We start from the raw sequence: 15,518 nt of genomic DNA, 5'->3' as shown, positions 1-15,518 counted from the left end.
TTTCTTCTTCATTGGTGATGGTTTGGCCCCGCCCCTATGTTCAAGCCACGCCCCTTTTATTACTAATGGCCCGATTGATGTAAACACTTGTGTGAGGTATCATTGAACTCAGCAGAGACTTCCTTCTTCATTGGTGATGGTTTGTCCCGCCCCTATGTTTAAGCCACGCCCCTTTCATACATGCTGACCCATTTAAGGTAGAGTCTTGTGTGAGGTATCATTCATCTCAGCAGAGGCTTCATTTTTAATTGGTGATGGTTGAACCCGCCCCCTATGCTTTAGCCACGCCCCCTTTCACAGCTGATGAACCGTATGACGTAGAGTCTTGTGTGAGGTATCGTTGAACTCGGCGGGGAGTTCCCTTTCATTGGTGACGATTTGCGGGCGCCTGAGTGCCGCGTAAATGCACGGTCACGAGGAGCGGCGTCCGCCGGTAATCCCGACGCGCGCAGAGGCGCGAGGGCCCGTCCATCGCTGCTCGCAGCTTTAATTCTACTTGTTGTTAAACTGGACGGGCCCAATAACCTCTGTATAGTTAGGGCCCGAGCGCCGACAGCGGCGAAGGCCTTATTGAAACTGAAGGAATTATTGTTTCTTTCTTTCTTTCTATTATTATTTTTCCGTCAAATGAATTGGCTTTTTGAGGGGCTTAATATATTCAAAAATTCACCAAATTTGGCGGCCACATCAAGTCTGGTGAAAATTTACGTATTTTCAGGGTTTCGGGAATAGACGCACAAAAATGGCTCGCTAGCGCCCCCTAGAAAGTTAAGAAAATTGAGCCCCTGCAGTGCGTTTAACGTAGACTCACAAAACTTGGTACGCATATGTAACATGTCAAGATGTACAAAAACCTTCATTAGAGCCATACCCTAAACCCAACAGGAAGTCCGCCATTTTGAATTTAATGTTCGAAATTAGTGCGATTTTGGCCATTTCCACATTTCGTACTTTAACGAACTCCTCCTAGAGATTTCATCCGATCAACTTCAAACTCGGTCTTTACCATCTTAAGATGTTAAAGATGAAAAGTTGTTAAAAGAAAAACTTTTCGTCATAGGACATGGCCGTGGCGGGGTGGCCATTTTGTGCGTTTCACCGCCGTTCACGGCCCAATAACCTCTGAATAGTAAATTTCAATGTGAAAGGGAGCCAACATGCATTATGTCGGCAGGATCATTTGAAAGGCAACCGCGACTAGAGTTTTTGTACAGCCCTATTTCTGATACTGTGGTGGCAGAAATGTTGCCGTTTGCATAAACTTATCGTTTTATAGATCAAAATGTACTTAAAATGAAAAAGTTACTCCCCGTCGGGGAATCGAACCCCGGTCTTCCGCGTGACAGGCGGAGATACTGTCCACTATACTAACGAGGAGGGACATGACATAACTTGTGTGATCGCAGCGGACCCATCAGTGGACTAGAGCACTGGATCCCAACCTGGGGTCCGGGCGACCCCAGGGGGGGCAGCAAAGATCACAGGGGAGGGCGCGAGTCTTTATCTGGTTTGTGGTTGAGGTAAAAAAAATGGATTTGCACATGTTAAACAAATTATGAAAATCCACTAGAGCAGTGGTTCCCAACCTGGGGTCCGGGCACCCCTTAGTGGGGGCGGCAAAGATTAAACACAAAAAACCCATCTTTTCTCCGACTCGTAGTATTGTGTGACAAAAGAACGCAATAACCCGCCGGCAACTGTGAACGTTGTAATTTGGCATGCGGATGAGAGAATGCTCCAGCATTTCAACCATGATTCCAACACATCAATAACTCTCTTGCATATTGCCAGCGTGCCATTGGTTAAGGTGCCGCGTGCCCATAGTGACACGCGCGTGCCTAAGGTTGCTGACGCCTGTCCTGTATGATTCAGCAATGCAAAAAAAAAACAGTGTTGCATTGGCCGGGAATCGAACCCGGGCCTCCCGCGTGGCAGGCGAGAATTCTACCACTGAACCACCAATGCTCACATGTCAATGCTTAAAACAGCTCCGTCCACGTCACTGACAAGACATGGAGCGCTCCATTTACTCAAGCTGGGAATGCTATTGTGTGTGTGTGTGTGTGTGTGTGTGTGTCTGTGTGTGTGTATGTGTGTCTGTGTGTGTGTGTGCATGTCTGTGTGTGTGTGTGTGTGTGTGTGTGTGTGTGTGTGTGTGTGTGTGTGTGTGTGTGTGTGTGTGCATGTCTCTGTGTGTGTGTGTGTGTGTGTGCATGTCTCTGTGTGTGTGTATGTGTGTGTGTGTGTGTGTCTGTGTGTGTGCATGTCTCTCTGTGTGTGTGTGTGTGTACATGTCTCTGTGTGTGTGTCTGTGTGTGTCTGTGCGTGTCTGTGTGTGTGTGTGTGTGTGTGTGTGTGTTTTCTGTGTGTGTGTCTGTGCGTGTCTGTGTGTGTGTGTGTCTCTATGTGTGTGTCTGTGCGTGTGTGTGCGTGTCTGTGTGTGTGTCTGCGTGTCTGTGTGTGAGTGCGTGTGTGTGCGTGTCTCTGTGTGTGTGTGTGTGTGTTTTTCTGTGTGTATCTGTGTGTGTGTCTGTGCGTGTCTGTGCATGTGTGTGTGTGTGTGTCTCTATGTGTGTCTGCGTGTCTGTGTGTGTGTGCGTGTGTGCGTGTCTCTTTGTGTGTGTGTGTGTGTGTGTTTTTCTGTGCGTGTCTGTATATGTGTGTGTGTGTGTGTGTGTCTGTGCGTGTCTGTGTGTGTGTGTGTGTGTGTGTCTGTGCGTGTCTGTGTGTGTGTGTGTGTGTGTGTCTGTGCGTGTCTGTGTGTGTGTGTGTGTGTGTGTGTGTGTGTGTGTGTCTGTGCGAGTCTCTGTGTGTCAACAAACATAAATTATAGCATAATTATTAATCAGCCATCCATCTTCATCCGCTTATCCGGTATCGGGTCTCGAGGGGAGCAGCTCCAGCAGGGGACCCCAAACTTCCCGAGCAACATTAACCAGCTCCGACTGGGGGATCCCGAGGCGTTCCCAGGCCAGGTTGGAGATATAATCCCTCCACCTAGTCCTGGGTCTTCCCCGAGGCCTCCTCCCAGCTGGACCTCCCTCCACCTAGTCCTGGGTCTTCCCCGAGGCCTCCTCCCAGTTGGACCTCCCTCCACCTAGTCCTGGGTCTTCCCCGAGGCCTCCTCCCAGCTGGACGTGCCTGGATCACCTCCCTAGGGAGGCGCCCAGGGGGCATCCTTACCAGATGCCCGAACCACCTCAACTGGCTCCTTTCGACGCGAAGGAGCAGCGGCTCTACTCCGAGCTCCTCACGGATGACTGAGCTTCTCACCCTATCTCTAAGGGAGATGCCAGCCACCCTCCTGAGGAAACCCATTTCTGCCACTTGTACCTTGGATGTCGTTCTTTCGGTCATGACCCAGCCTTCATGACCATAGGTGAGGGTAGGAACGAAAACTGACCGGTAGATCGAGAGCTTTGCCTTCTGGCTCAGCTCTCTTTTCGTCACAACGGTGCAATAGATTGAATGTAATACCGCACCCGCTGCGCCGATTCTCCGACCAATCTCCCGCTCCATTGTCCCCTCACTCGCGAACAAAACCCAAGGTACTTGAACTCCTTCACTTGGAGTAAGGACTCATTCCCTACCTGGAGAAGGCATTCTATCGGTTTCCTGCTGAGAACCATGGCCTCAGATTTAGAGGTGCTGATCCACATCCCAACCGCTTCACACTCGGCTGCGAACCAATCCAGTGAGTGCTGAAGGTCACAGGCCGAAGATGCCATCAGGACCACATCATCTGCAAAGAGCAGCGATGAGATCCCCAGCCCACCGAACTGCAACCTCTCTTCACCCCAACTACACCTCGATATCCTGTCCATAAATATTACAAACCGGATTGGTGACAAAGCGCAGCCCTGGCGAAGGCCAACCCTCACCTGAAACGAGTCTGACTTACTGCCGAGAACTCGGATAGAGCTCTCACTTTGGTCGTACAGAGATTGGATGGCCCTGAGTAGAGACCCCTCACCCCATACTCCCGCAGCACCTCCCACAGTATCTCCCGGGGGACCCGGTCATACGCCTTCTCCAGATCTACAAAACACATGTAAACCGGTTAGGCATACTCCCAGGCTCCCTCCAAGATCCTTGCGAGAGTGAAGAGCTGGTCCGTTGTTCCACGACCAGGACGGAATCCGCATTGTTTCTCCTCAACCCGAAGTTCGACTATCGGCCGAACCCTCCTTTCCAGCACCTTGGAGTAGACTTTACCAGGGAGGCTGAGAAGTGTGATACCCCAGACTTCCACGCAATGTTGAAGAGGCGTGTCAACCAGGACAGTCCCTCCACACCCAGAGCCTTGAGCATTTCTGGACGGATCTCATCAATCCCCAGGGTTTTGCCACTGTGGAGTTGTTTGACTACATCAGTGACTTCCGCCTGGGAAATCGACGACAATCCCCCATTATCCTCCAGCTCTGCCTCTAACATAGAGGGCGTATTAGTCGGATTCAGGAGTTCCTCAAAGTGCTCCTTCCACCGCCCTATTACCTCCTCAGTTGAGGTCAACAGTGTCCCATCCTTACTGTACACAGCTTGGATGGTTCCCCGCTTCCCCCTCCTGAGGTGGCAAAAACAGTTTTCCAGAAGCACTTTGGTGCCGACCGAAAGTCCTTCTCCATGTCATCTCCAAACTTCTCCCACACCCGCTGCTTTGCCTCTTTCACGGCAGAGGCTGCAGCCCTTCGGGCCCTTCGGTACCTTGCAACTGCCTCCGGAGTCCTCCGAGATAACATATCCCGGAAAGACTCCTTCTTGTGGGTTACTGCCCCTTGAGGCACCTAAGACCCTAAGACCACAGCTCCTCGCCGCAGCTTCAGCAATGGAAACTTTGAACATTGTCCACTCGGGTTCAATGCCCCCAGCCTCCACAGGGATGCACGAAAAGCTCCGCCCGGGTGTGAGTTTAAAGTCTGTCGGACAGGGGCCTACTCCAGACGTTCCCAATTTACCCGCACTACACGTTTGGGCTTACCAGGTCTGTCCAGAGTCTTCCCCACCCCTGACCCAACTCACCACCAGATGGTGATCGGTTGACAGCTCTGCCCCTCTCTTCACCCGAGTGTCCAAAACATACGGCCTCAGATCAGATGAAACGATTATGAAATCGATCATTGACCTTCGGCCTAGGGTGCTCTGGTACCAGGTACACTTATGAGCATCCCTATGTTCGAACGTGGTGTTTGTTATAGACAATCCATGACTAGCACAGAAGTCCAACAACAAACAACCACTCTGGTTTAGATCAGGGAGGCCGTTCCTCCCAATCACGCCGCTCCAGGTGTCTCCATCATTGCCCACGTGTGCGTTGAAGTTCCCCAGCAAAACAATGGAGTCCCCCACTGGCGCCCCATGCAGGACTCCACTCAAGGTCTCCAAGAAGGCCGAATACTCCGAACTCCTGTTTGGTGCATATGCACAAACAACAGTCAGAGTTTTCCCCACAACCCACAGGCGTGGGAGGCGACCCTCTCGTCCACGGGTAAACTCCAACGTGGCGGGCGCCAGCCGGGGCTTGTGAGTATCCCCACACCCGCCCGGGCGCATCACACCCTGGGCAACTCCGGAGAAGAAAGAGTCCAACCCCTATCCAGGATTCCAGAACCCTGACTGTGCGTGAGGTTAGCCCCACCAGATCTAACCGGTAGCGCTCCACCTCCCGCACCAGTTCCAGCTCCTTCCCCCACAGAGAGGTGACGTTCCACGTCCCCAGAGCCAGCGTCTGCTGCCCGGGTCTGGTCCGTCGAGGCCCCTGACCTTCACTGCCACCCGTGTGACTTTAACGAACTCCTCCTAGAGATTTCATCCGACGGACTTCAAACTTGGTCTGTACCATCCCAACACCTTAACGATGAAAAGTCATTAAAAGAAAAACTTTTCGTCAGACGGTGTGGGCGTGGCGTGGCGAGCATTTTGAATGTTTAACGATGAACAAAGAAGTTGTTGTAACTTGAGTGTACGTTGTCGTATCTCACCGAAATTTCTCACGATTGACAAGGGTCCAGGCCTGAGGACACCTACAGGCCAAAATTGACTTTTGGTCATAGCGCCCCCCGCTGGCAACAGGAAATCTGCCTTATATGACAAACATCATCCGATTTGCATGAAACTCAGAATGTGTGGTCTACGTGTGATACTGAGCCGCCCCCTATAATATGACCACGCCCACTTACTCAGGCCACGCCCCCTTTCATAACATTTGAACCGTTTAAGGTAGTCTTTTGTGAGGTGTCATTGAACTCAGCAGAGAGTTCCTTCTTTATTGGTGATGGTTTGGCCCGCCCCCTATGCATAAGCCACGCCCCCTTTCATAACATTTAAACCGTTTAAGGTATATCCTTGTGTGAGGTATCATTGAACTCAGCAGAGACTTTCTTCTTCATTGGTGATGGTTTGGCCCGCCCCCTATGTTCAAGCCACGCCCCCTTTTATTACTAATGGCCCGATTGATGTAAACACTTGTGTGAGGTATCATTGAACTCAGCAGAGACTTCCTTCTTCATTGGTGATGGTTTGTCCCGCCCCCTATGTTTAAGCCACGCCCCTTTCATACATGCTGACCCATTTAAGGTAGAGTCTTGTGTGAGGTATCATTCATCTCAGCAGAGGCTTCATTTTTAATTGGTGATGGTTGAACCCGCCCCCTATGCTTTAGCCACGCCCCCTTTCACAGCTAATGAACCGTATGACGTAGAGTCTTGTGTGAGGTATCGTTGAACTCGGCGGGGAGTTCCCTTTTCATTGGTGACGATTTGCGGCGTCTGAGTGCCGCGTAAATGCACGGTCACGAGGAGCGGCGTCCGCCGGTAATCCCGACGCGCGCAGAGGCGCGAGGGCCCGTCCATCGCTGCTCGCAGCTTTAATTCTACTTGTTGTTAAACTGGACGGGCCCAATAACCTCTGTATAGTTAGGGCCCGAGCGCCGACAGCGGCGAAGGCCTTATTGAAACTGAAGGAATTATTGTTTCTTTCTTTCTTTCTATTATTATTTTTCCGTCAAATGAATTGGCTTTTTGAGGGGCTTAATATATTCAAAAATTCACCAAATTTGGCGGCCACATCAAGTCTGGTGAAAATTTACGTATTTTCAGGGTTTCGGGAATAGACGCACAAAAATGGCTCGCTAGCGCCCCCTAGAAAGTTAAGAAAATTGAGCCCCTGCAGTGCGTTTAACGTAGACTCACAAAACTTGGTACGCATATGTAACATGTCAAGATGTACAAAAACCTTCATTAGAGCCATACCCTAAACCCAACAGGAAGTGTTGAATTTAATGTTCGAAATTAGTGCGATTTTGGCCATTTCCACATTTCGTACTTTAACGAACTCCTCCTAGAGATTTCATCCGATCAACTTCAAACTCGGTCTTTACCATCTTAAGATGTTAAAGATGAAAAGTTGTTAAAAGAAAAACTTTTCGTCATAGGACATGGCCGTGGCGGGGTGGCCATTTTGTGCGTTTCACCGCCGTTCACGGCCCAATAACCTCTGAATAGTAAATTTCAATGTGAAAGGGAGCCAACGTGCATTATGTCGGCAGGATCATTTGAAAGGCAACCGCGACTAGAGTTTTTGTACAGCCCTATTTCTGATACTGTGGTGGCAGAAATGTTGCCGTTTGCATAAACTATCGTTTTATAGATCAAAATGTACTTAAAATGAAAAAGTTACTCCCCGTCGGGGAATCGAACCCCGTCTTCCGCGTGACAGGCGGAGATACTGTCCACTATACTAACGAGGAGGGACATGACAACTTGTGTGATCGCAGCGGACCAATCAGTGGACTAGAGCACTGGATCCCAACCTGGGGTCCGGGCGACCCCAGGGGGGGCAGCAAAGATCACAGGGGAGGGCGCGAGTCTTTATCTGGTTAGTGGTTGAGGTAAAAAAAATGGATTTGCACATGTTAAACAAATTATGAAAATCCACTAGAGCAGTGGTTCCCAACCTGGGGTCCGGGCACCCCTTAGTGGGGGCGGCAAAGATTAAACACAAAAATCCATCTTTTCTCCGACTCGTAGTATTGTGTGACAAAAAGAACGCAATAACCCGCGGTCGGCAACTGTGAACGTTGTAATTTGGCATGCGGATGAGAGAATGCTCCAGCATTTCAACCATGATTCCAACACATCAATAACTCTCTTGCACGCATATTGCCAGCGTGCCATTGGTTAAGGTGCCGCGTGCCCATAGTGACACGCGTGCCTAAGGTTGCTGACGCCTGTCCTGTATGATTCAGCAATGCAAAAAAAACAGTGTTGCATTGGCCGGGAATCGAACCCCGGCCTCCCGCGTGGCAGGCGAGAATTCTACCACTGAACCACCAATGCTCACATGTCAATGCTTAAAACAGCTCCGCCCACGTCAGGTTGGAGATATAATCCCTCCACCTAGTCCTGGGTCTTCCCCGAGGCCTCCTCCCAGCTGGACCTCCCTCCACCTAGTCCTGGGTCTTCCCGGGCCTCCTCCCAGCTGGGCGTGCCTGGATCACCTCCCTAGGGAGGCGCCAGGGGGCATCCTTACCAGATGCCCGAACCACCTCAACTGGCTCCTTTTCGACGCCGGGGAGCAGCGGCTCTCCGAGCTCCTCACGGATGACTGAGCTTCTCACCCTATCTCTAAGGGAGATGCCAGCCACCCTCCTGAGGAAACCCATTTCTGCCACTTGTACCTTGGATGTCGTTCTTTCGGTCATGACCCAGCCTTCATGACCATAGGTGAGGGTAGGAACGAAAACTGACCGGTAGATCGAGAGCTTTGCCTTCTGGCTCAGCTCTCTTTTCGTCACAACGGTGCAATAGATTGAATGTAATACCGCACCCGCTCGCCCGATTCTCCGACCAATCTCCCGCTCCATTGTCCCCTCACTCGCGAACAAAACCCAAGGTACTTGAACTCCTTCACTTGGAGTAAGGACTCATTCCCTACCTGGAGAAGGCATTCTATCGGTTTCCTGCTGAGAACCATGGCCTCAGATTTAGAGGTGCTGATCCACATCCCAACCGCTTCACACTCGGCTGCGAACCAATCCAGTGAGTGCTGAAGGTCACAGGCCGAAGATGCCATCAGGACCACATCATCTGCAAAGAGCAGCGATGAGATCCCCAGCCCACCGAACTGCAACCTCTCTTCACCCCAACTACACCTCGATATCCTGTCCATAAATATTACAAACCGGATTGGTGACAAAGCGCAGCCCTGGCGAAGGCCAACCCTCACCTGAAACGAGTCTGACTTACTGCCGAGAACCCGGATAGAGCTCTCACTTTGGTCGTACAGAGATTGGATGGCCCTGAGTAGAGACCCCTCACCCCATACTCCCGCAGCACCTCCCACAGTATCTCCCGGGGGACCCGGTCATACGCCTTCTCCAGATCTACAAAACACATGTAAACCGGTTAGGCATACTCCCAGGCTCCCTCCAAGATCCTTGCGAGAGTGAAGAGCTGGTCCGTTGTTCCACGACCAGGACGGAATCCGCATTGTTTCTCCTCAACCCGAAGTTCGACTATCGGCCGAACCCTCCTTTCCAGCACCTTGGAGTAGACTTTACCAGGGAGGCTGAGAAGTGTGATACCCCAGACTTCCACGCAATGTTGAAGAGGCGTGTCAACCAGGACAGCCCCTCCACACCCAGAGCCTTGAGCATTTCTGGACGGATCTCATCAATCCCCGGGGTTTTGCCACTGTGGAGTTGTTTGACTACATCAGTGACTTCCGCCTGGGAAATCGACGACAATCCCCCATTATCCTCCAGCTCTGCCTCTAACATAGAGGGCGTATTAGTCGGATTCAGGAGTTCCTCAAAGTGCTCCTTCCACCGCCCTATTACCTCCTCAGTTGAGGTCAACAGTGTCCCATCCTTACTGTACACAGCTTGGATGGTTCCCCCTTCCCCTCCTGAGGTGGCAAAACAGTTTTCCAGAAGCACTTTGGTGCCGACCGAAAGTCCTTCTCCATGTCATCTCCAAACTTCTCCCACACCCGCTGCTTTGCCTCTTTCACGGCAGAGGCTGCAGCCCTTCGGGCCCTTCGGTACCTTGCAACTGCCTCCGGAGTCCTCCGAGATAACATATCCCGGAAAGACTCCTTCTTGTGGGTTACTGCCCCTTGAGGCACCTAAGACCCTAAGACCACAGCTCCTCGCCGCAGCTTCAGCAATGGAAACTGTGAACATTGTCCACTCGGGTTCAATGCCCCCAGCCTCCACAGGGATGCACGAAAAGCTCCGCCGGAGGTGTGAGTTTAAAGTCTGTCGGACAGGGGCCTACTCCAGACGTTCCCAATTTACCCGCACTACACGTTTGGGCTTACCAGGTCTGTCCAGAGTCTTCCCCCACCCCCTGACCCAACTCACCACCAGATGGTGATCGGTTGACAGCTCTGCCCCTCTCTTCACCCGAGTGTCCAAAACATACGGCCTCAGATCAGATGAAACGATTATGAAATCGATCATTGACCTTCGGCCTAGGGTGCTCTGGTACCAGGTACACTTATGAGCATCCCTATGTTCGAACGTGGTGTTTGTTATAGACAATCCATGACTAGCACAGAAGTCCAACAACAAACAACCACTCTGGTTTAGATCAGGGAGGCCGTTCCTCCCAATCACGCCGCTCCAGGTGTCTCCATCATTGCCCACGTGTGCGTTGAAGTTCCCCAGCAAAACAATGGAGTCCCCCACTGGCGCCCATGCAGGACTCCACCAAGGTCTCCAAGAAGGCCGAATACTCCGAACTCCTGTTTAGTGCATATGCACAAACAACAGTCAGAGTTTTCCCCACAACCCGCAGGCGTGGGAGGCGACCCTCTCGTCCACCGGGTAAACTCCAACGTGTCGGGCGCCAGCCGGGGCTTGTGAGTATCCCCACACCCGCCCGGCGCATCACACCCTGGGCAACTCCGGAGAAGAAAAGAGTCCAACCCCTATCCAGGAGTACGGTTCCAGAACCGAGACTGTGCGTAGAGGTTAGCCCCACCAGATCTAACCGGTAGCGCTCCACCTCCCGCACCAGTTCCAGCTCCTTCCCCCACAGAGAGGTGACGTTCCACGTCCCCAGAGCCAGCGTCTGCTGCCCGGGTCTGGTCCGTCGAGGCCCCTGACCTTCACTGCCACCCGTGTGACTTTAACGAACTCCTCCTAGAGATTTCATCCGACGGACTTCAAACTTGGTCTGTACCATCCCAACACCTTAACGATGAAAAGTCATTAAAAGAAAAACTTTTCGTCAGACGTGTGGGCGTGGCGTGGCGAGCATTTTGAATGTTTAACGATGAACAAAGAAGTTGTTGTAACTTGAGTGTACGTTGTCGTATCTCACCGAAATTTCTCATGATTGACAAGGGTCCAGGCCTGAGGACACCTACAGGCCAAAATTGACTTTTGGTCATAGCGCCCCCCGCTGGCAACAGGAAATCTGCCTTATATGACAAACATCATCCGATTTGCATGAAACTCAGAATGTGTGGTCTACGTGTGATACTGAGCCGCCCCCTATAATATGACCACGCCCACTTACTCAGGCCACGCCCGCTTTCATAATATTTGAACCGTTTAAGGTAGAGTCTTTTGTGAGGTGTCATTGAACTCAGCAGAGAGTTCCTTCTTTATTGGTGATGGTTTGGCCCGCCCCCTATGCATAAGCCACGCCCCCTTTCATAACATTTAAACCGTTTAAGGTATATCCTTGTGTGAGGTATCATTGAACTCAGCAGAGACTTTCTTCTTCATTGGTGATGGTTTGGCCCGCCCCCTATGTTCAAGCCACGCCCCCTTTTATTACTAATGGCCCGATTGATGTAAACACTTGTGTGAGGTATCATTGAACTCAGCAGAGACTTCCTTCTTCATTGGTGATGGTTTGTCCCGCCCCCTATGTTTAAGCCACGCCCCCTTTCATACATGCTGACCCATTTAAGGTAGAGTCTTGTGTGAGGTATCATTCATCTCAGCAGAGGCTTCATTTTAATTGGTGATGGTTGAACCCGCCCCCTATGCTTTAGCCACGCCCCTTTCACAGCTAATGAACCGTATGACGTAGAGTCTTGTGTGAGGTATCGTTGAACTCGGCGGGGAGTTCCCTTTTCATTGGTGACGATTTGCGGCGTCTGAGTGCCGCGTAAATGCACGGTCACGAGGAGCGGCGTCCGCCGGTAATCCCGACGCGCGCAGAGGCGCGAGGGCCCGTCCATCGCTGCTCGCAGCTTTAATTCTACTTGTTGTTAAACTGGACGGGCCCAATAACCTCTGTATAGTTAGGGCCCGAAATGACAGCGGCGAAGGCCTTATTGAAACTGAAGGAATTATTGTTTCTTTCTTTCTTTCTATTATTATTTTTCCGTCAAATGAATTGGCTTTTTGAGGGGCTTAATATATTCAAAAATTCACCAAATTTGGCGGCCACATCAAGTCTGGTGAAAATTTACGTATTTTCAGGGTTTCGGGAATAGACGCACAAAAATGGCTCGCTAGCCCCCCTAGAAAGTTAAGAAAATTGAGCCCTGCAGTGCGTTTAACGTAGACTCACAAAACTTGGTACGATATGTAACATGTCAAGATGTACAAAAACCTTCATTAGAGCCATACCCTAAACCCAACAGGAAGTCCGCCATTTTGAATTTAATGTTCGAAATTAGTGCGATTTTGGCCATTTCCACATTTCGTACTTTAACGAACTCCTCCTAGAGATTTCATCCGATCAACTTCAAACTCGGTCTTTACCATCTTAAGATGTTAAAGATGAAAAGTTGTTAAAAGAAAAACTTTTCGTCATAGGACATGGCCGTGGGTGGTGGCCATTTTGTGCGTTTCACCGCCGCTCACGCCCAATAACCTCTGAATAGTAAATTTCAATGTGAAAGGGAGCCAACGTGCATTATGTCGGCAGGATCATTTGAAAGGCAACCCACTAGAGTTTTTGTACAGCCCTATTTCTGATACTGTGGTGGCAGAAATGTTGCCGTTTGCATAAACTATCGCTTTATAGATCAAAATGTACTTAAAATGAAAAAAAGTTACTCCCCGTCGGGAATCGAACCCCGGTCTTCCGGCGTGACAGGCGGAGATACTGTCCACTATACTAACGAGGAGGGACATGACAACTTGTGTGATCGCAGCGGACCAATCAGTGGACTAGAGCACTGGATCCCAACCTGGGTCCGGGGCGACCCCAGGGGGGCAGCAAAGATCACAGGGAGGGCGCGAGTCTTTATCTGGTTTGTGGTTGAGGTAAAAAAAATGGATTTGCACATGTTAAACAAATTATGAAAATCCACTAGAGCAGTGGTTCCCAACCTGGGGTCCGGCACCCCTTAGTGGGGCGTGCAAAGATTAAACACAAAAATCCATCTTTTCTCCGACTCGTAGTATTGTGTGACAAAAAGAACGCAATAACCCGCGGTCGGCAACTGTGAACGTTGTAATTTGGCATGCGGATGAGAGAATGCTCCAGCATTTCAACCATGATTCCAACACATCAATAACTCTCTTGCACGATATTGCCAGCGTGCCATTGGTTAAGGTGCCGCGTGCCCATAGTGACACGCAGCGTGCCTAAGGTTGCTGACGCCTGTCCTGTATGATTCAGCAATGCAAAAAAACAGTGTTGCATTGGCCGGAATCGAACCGGGCCTCCCGCGTGGCAGGCGAGAATTCTACCACTGAACCACCAATGCTCACATGTCAATGTTTCGGCGAAGGAGCAGCGGCTCTACTCCGAGCTCCTCACGGATGACTGAGCTTCTCACCCTATCTCTAAGGAGATGCCAGCCACCCTCCTGAGGAAACCCATTTCTGCCACTTGTACCTTGGATGTCGTTCTTTTCGGTCATGAGGCCCTGCCTTCATGACCATAGGTGAGGGGTAGGAATGAAAACTGACCCCATTGATCGAGCTTTGCCTTCTGGCTCAGCTCTCTTTTAAATCCTGGCAGTGCAATAGATTGAATGTAATACACGCACCAGCTGCGCCCGATTCTCCAGCCAATCTCCCGCTCCATTTGTCCCTCACTCGCGAACAAAACCCAAGGTACTTGAACTCCTTCACTTGGGTAAGGACTCATTCCCTACCTGGAGAAGGCATTCTATCGGTTTCCTGCTGAGAACCATGGCCTCAGATTTAGAGGTGCTGATCCTCATCCCAACAGCTTCACACTCGGTTGCGAACCAATCCAGTGAGTGCTGAAGGTCGCAGGCCGAAGATGCCATCAGGACCCATCATCTGCAAAAACGCAGCGATGAGATCCCCAGCCCACCAAACTGCAACCTCTCCACCCCCCACTACACCTCGATATCCTGTCCATAAATACTACAAACAGGATTGGTGACAAAGCGCAGCCCTGGCGGAGGCCAACCCTCACCTGAAAGCAGTCCGACTTACTGCCGAGAACCGGATAGAGCTCTCACTTTGGTTTACAGAGATTGGATGGCCCTGAGTGAGACCCTCACCCCATACTCCCAGCACACCTCCCACAGTATCTCCCGGGGGACCCGGTCCCGCCTTCTCCAGATCCACAAAACACATGTAAACCCGGTTGGGCATACTCCCAGGCTCCCTCCAGGATCCCTTGCGGTGAAGAGCTGGTCCGTTGTTCCACGACCAGGGCGGAATCCGCATTGTTTCTCCTCAACCCGGTTCGACTATTGGCCGAACCTCCTTTCCAACACCTTGGAGTAGACTTTACCAGGGAGGCTGAGAAGTGTGATACCCCCCACCCTAATTTTGAAAAGGAACCACCACAACCCAGGACACCGTCCCCTTCCACACCCCAGGTCCTTGACACCCCAGAGCCTTGAGCATTTCTGGGCGGATCTCATCAATCCCGGGGGCTTTGCCACTGTGGAGTTGTTTGACTACATCAGTGACTTCCGCCTGGGAAATCGGCGACAATCCCCATTATCCTCAGCTCTGCCTCTAACATAGGGCGTATTAGTCCAGTTCAGGAGTTCCTCAAAGTGCTCCTTCCACCGCCCTATTACCTCCTCAGTTGAGGTCAACAGTGTCCCATCCTTACTGTACACAGCTTGGATGGTTCCCGCTTCCCCCTCCTGAGGGTGGCAAAACAGTTTTCAGAAGCACTTTGGTGCCGACCGAAAGTCCTTCTCCATGTCTTCTCAAACTTCTCCCACACCGCTGCTTTGCCTCTTTCACGGCAGGGCTGCAGCCCTTGAGACCCCGGTGCCTTGCAACTGCCTCCGAGTCCTCCGGGATAACATATCCCGGAAAGACTCCTTCTTCAGTCGGACGGCTTCCCCTGACCACCCGTTGTCCACCACGGTGTTCGGTTACCACCCCCTTGAGGCACCTAAGACCCTAAGACCACAGCTCCTCGCTGCAGCTTCAGCAATGGAAACTTTGAACATTGTCCACGGGTTCAATGCCCCCAGCCTCCACAGGGATGCCGCGAAAAGCTCCGCCCGGAGGTGTGAGTTTGAAATCTGTCGGACAGGGGCCTCCTCCAGGCGTTCCCAATTTACCCGCTACGTTTGGGCTTACCAGGTCTGTCCAGAGTCTTCCC

General features: G+C 51.3%; 1 protein-coding gene and 5 non-coding genes across 8 annotated transcripts in view; 1 reads left to right on the top strand and 5 right to left on the bottom strand.

Moving 5' to 3' along the window:
- si:dkeyp-23e4.3 (rho GTPase-activating protein 7) overlaps nt 1-15,518 on the top strand; it is a 171,399-nt gene that overhangs the window by 137,816 nt on the left and 18,065 nt on the right. The gene's annotated exons all lie outside the window — the stretch shown is intronic.
- trnad-guc (transfer RNA aspartic acid (anticodon GUC)) lies at nt 1,306-1,377 on the bottom strand. Its single transcript has one exon. It is a non-coding gene; the product is annotated as a tRNA-Asp (tRNA).
- On the bottom strand, nt 1,895-1,965 carry trnag-gcc (transfer RNA glycine (anticodon GCC)). The gene has a single exon. It is a non-coding gene; the product is annotated as a tRNA-Gly (tRNA).
- Nucleotides 7,674-7,744, bottom strand: trnad-guc (transfer RNA aspartic acid (anticodon GUC)). The gene has a single exon. It is a non-coding gene; the product is annotated as a tRNA-Asp (tRNA).
- trnag-gcc (transfer RNA glycine (anticodon GCC)) lies at nt 8,263-8,333 on the bottom strand. Its single transcript has one exon. It is a non-coding gene; the product is annotated as a tRNA-Gly (tRNA).
- Nucleotides 13,609-13,677, bottom strand: trnag-gcc (transfer RNA glycine (anticodon GCC)). The gene has a single exon. It is a non-coding gene; the product is annotated as a tRNA-Gly (tRNA).

The sequence above is a fragment of the Perca flavescens genome, chromosome 13 (assembly GCF_004354835.1).
Source record: "Perca flavescens isolate YP-PL-M2 chromosome 13, PFLA_1.0, whole genome shotgun sequence".
NCBI lineage: Eukaryota > Metazoa > Chordata > Actinopteri > Perciformes > Percidae > Perca > Perca flavescens.
The sequence above is the reverse complement of the archived record's forward strand: the minus strand, read 5'-3'. Positions and strand labels throughout refer to the sequence as shown.